The sequence below is a fragment of the Odontomachus brunneus genome, unplaced genomic scaffold (assembly GCF_010583005.1).
Source record: "Odontomachus brunneus isolate Ranch 3 - 2012 unplaced genomic scaffold, Obru_v1 Obru_scaffold_072, whole genome shotgun sequence".
NCBI classification, from domain to species: domain Eukaryota; kingdom Metazoa; phylum Arthropoda; class Insecta; order Hymenoptera; family Formicidae; genus Odontomachus; species Odontomachus brunneus.
This window is the reverse complement of record NW_022639522.1, coordinates 853179-855080: the sequence shown is the minus strand read 5'-3', so window position 1 is coordinate 855080 and position 1902 is coordinate 853179.

Here is a 1902-nt window from a genome sequence, read left to right as displayed (position 1 = left end):
AAGTTTTTTTTTTTTTTTTTTTTTTCTTGGAGATCCAGTTAAACTGCAGACATGGACAGAGAGAAATGATCGATTTTAATAAAATAGTCTCGCGCACGCACGAATTGGCTCTATTTTCGCGACGTATAACACTACGCTGTTATTTCTTATCTTTACAATAAATAGTCAACAAGTCGATTTCTTTCCCCTAACTTTTGTGCCTAAAATATTGCACTTCGAACACTTTCTAAAGGAGAGACGAAAATGAAAAGGCGTAAGTCGGTGTGTGAACTGTACAGCCTACGGTATTTACTAGCCTACCTGCAATATTTTAATTTACACATGTTCGTCGCCGCGCGAGACGTGACGATGCTCGCGCGACTCCCGATCGGATAATAATATTCCCTCCGTCGACCCTCCGTCACTTTTCTTTTTGTAGGTCGGCGCGGCAAATCTCGCGCGCGCGCGCGACGCACGGACCCACGACGTTCGCGAAAAATATTGTTCGTGACTGTGGCGGTCGACCAAGTCGGACTTTGCAGTCGATCGTATGCGGTGAGAAATCATTCGCTCTATTCGCAGTATAAAAAGAATCGTTGGACATGAGTAACGGCCCATTCGTCGAGTGTAAAGTCGGCAATTTTCAAAGCTAAATCTCGGCGTGCCCGCGTACAAACCAATATGCCATTTGAAACCTTACTGCTCCCTCGATGCTCTCCTTCCACGAGCTCGCAATATCAATATCACAATCGTTTTGAGAATTTCGACGATTCGCCATCAACGCGCGCTGCGTGTCTCGGATGGGGGTCAAGCTGGAAAGATGATGCGGTTCTACATAAAGATTCTCCCTGCTTTCTTGGTTTTCTTTCTTTCCTTTTTTACACATCGAAAACCAGTCTCGATTAGACAAGCAGGTTTTTTACACGCCTCGCAGAAAACACGACATAGCTCTCTTTCCAGCTTCGCAAAACCGAGCGTTCACGTTGAACGTTCAGAACGTTGAGCGCTGCGTGTCTCGGATGGGAGTCAAGCTGGAAAGATGATGCGGTTCTACATAAAGATTCTCCCTACTTTCTTGGTTTTCTTTCTTTCCCTTCCTACACATCGAAAACCAGTCTCGATTAGACAAGCAGGTTTTTTACACGCCTCGCAGAAAACACGACATAGCTCTCTTTCCAGCTTCGCAAAACCGAGCGTTCACGTTGAACGTTCAGAACGTTGAGCGCTGCGTGTCTCGGATGGGAGTCAAGCTGGAAAGATGATGCGGTTCTACATAAAGATTCTCCCTACTTTCTTGGTTTTCTTTCTTTCCCTTCCTACACATCGAAAACCAGTCTCGATTAGACAAGCAGGTTTTTTACACGCCTCGCAGAAAACACGACATAGCTCTCTTTCCAGCTTCGCAAAACCGAGCGTTCACGTTCCGCGAGCTCTTCCCGATAACGAGCCAAGAGCATCCGATAGTTCAATCTGATACAGAGCGCCGCGCTTCGAGCTCGATATCGGAAAGAAGTCGCCGACGATGAACTGGCCATGCAGCGCACGCCCGTCTGAAGGACCAAAGCGGCGACGTGTAACGGATTGCGAGGTCTTGCGCGCGCGAAACGCGCGCGTTTCGACACCTCGTCTGGGCCCGCAATCTGGACATTCGATTTAACGGCACATACGACATCAACGAGCCGAGAGAGTGGAACATTCTCTCCCTCTCTTTTACTATAATACTTTGCTATTACAATCATGAACGATGTGTGTTCCGTATACATGGTATGGTGTGTAACACGCCTGTCCGACGTGTCGACTCGCATCGAGACACTGTAATACACCGACGAAATACAGAATGCGGCATATAATAAACCTCTTATATATATATGTGTGTGTGTGTGTGTGCGTGTGTGTGTGTGTGTGTGTGTGTGTGTGTGTGTG